General features: G+C 45.2%; 1 pseudogene; it reads left to right on the plus strand.

The window, feature by feature from the left end:
* Positions 1-289: 289 nt before the first annotated feature.
* On the plus strand, positions 290-494 carry LOC142257300 (U2 spliceosomal RNA; annotated as a pseudogene).
* Positions 495-1530: the final 1036 nt, after the last annotated feature.

Below are 1530 nucleotides of genomic sequence, written 5' to 3' on the forward strand. Positions count from 1 at the left end.
TTTCAAGGGTTGGCTTGGGTGACAAAATGTCTTCTGTAGGCGTGGGTTTGTCTCCCTCTCCCTAAGATGTGTCCGGTATAGGCCAGGGTGCCACTCAAGGCCGTAACCAATTCGGGTTATAGCTTCTCGGCCTTTTGGCTAAGATCAAGTGTAGTTTCGGAGAACGCTACCTTGGTCGGTACTGGAAGGTGCCTGGGATTGCACGTCTGCCGGCCTTGAGGAAGTGTGTGCGCCTTCTGGTGACACATAGCCCTCTTGTGCCTGGACGGTTCCCAGGCAACGGGAGGCGATCACCTTTGTTATTTTGAAGTCCTACTGATAACAGAAAAAAAAAAAATTAAATCTGTTCTTATCAGTTTAATATCTGATACGTCCCCTCTCTGGGGACCATATATTAAATGGATTTTTAGAACAAGGAGATGGAAAAAATCTTGCTCTGTCCACTGCACGCATTGACCTGGTATTGCAGTACCTCCAGGACCGGTGCACCCCTTCTTAACCCAGTTTCCAAAAGCAGAACTCAATTCACCTGATTCAAATGAGCCCCATTAGTGAATTGAAAGAAAGCAAAAACTTTATATGCACCTCAATTTGGCCAATTCACTTTTCACACTTTCACCCTTTTTTTTATCTTTCACACCTTTTACTTGCTTTATTGATGCAAAAAGCTGTGCCAAATAGCAAACTCATCTCCACTCAACTTGACCAACTCTGCTATGTCCCGTGCAGTATCTTATTCTCAGTCTTATCTAGATCATTTGCAATTGAATAGAATAGATCCCTTTTGGCTGCTTATGACTGTGTAAAATATGTAGTTTTACTGGGCTGGGATGAGAGAATCCATTGAAGCATGGTGTAGGGATTGTGGTTCCTGTGTGCTAAGAAGAGAGGCTGGCACCAGCCAGAAAGCCCCATTGCAGCCAATAATCACTTAATAACTTTTTCAACTTGTCATCATATGGGAGGCCTTCCATTCCTTGTAGTAGTCTAGTTGCCCACCTTTGAACTGACTCTAACTTCTGAATGTCCTTATTAAAATGTGGAGCCCAAAACTGGTTCCCATATTCCAGATGTAGCCTTACAAGTGATTTATAGAGGTGTAACAATACGTTGGGATCACGGGATCTAATCTCCCTTTTTATACACCCTAAAATCTTGTCCCAAGCAGCATTCCATCAGCCTCTGGAAGGTTCCTGGCGCATTGCACAGCTCGAAGGGCATGCTTTTGAACTCGCAGAGACCCATAGGGGTGGCGAAGGCGGTCTTCTCCCGGTCTGCCTCAGCAACGGACACTTGCCAATAGTGACTAGTGAGATCAAGGGTAGAAAAATAATTTGCAGTTCTCAATGCAGCTAGCGATTCCTCAATACGGGGAGTGGTGCCGTCCTTCTTTTTTAACAGGATCAACAGAGCTGCCCAAAGGCTACAACTGTCACGGATAACCCCAGCCGTCTTCATGTTGCTCAACATGTCCTTGGTACACTGGCAATGTGAAGGTGGTATTGGCTTATAGCTCTCTTTGATGGGTGG

Source organism: Anomaloglossus baeobatrachus, chromosome 11 (assembly GCF_048569485.1).
Source record: "Anomaloglossus baeobatrachus isolate aAnoBae1 chromosome 11, aAnoBae1.hap1, whole genome shotgun sequence".
NCBI lineage: Eukaryota > Metazoa > Chordata > Amphibia > Anura > Aromobatidae > Anomaloglossus > Anomaloglossus baeobatrachus.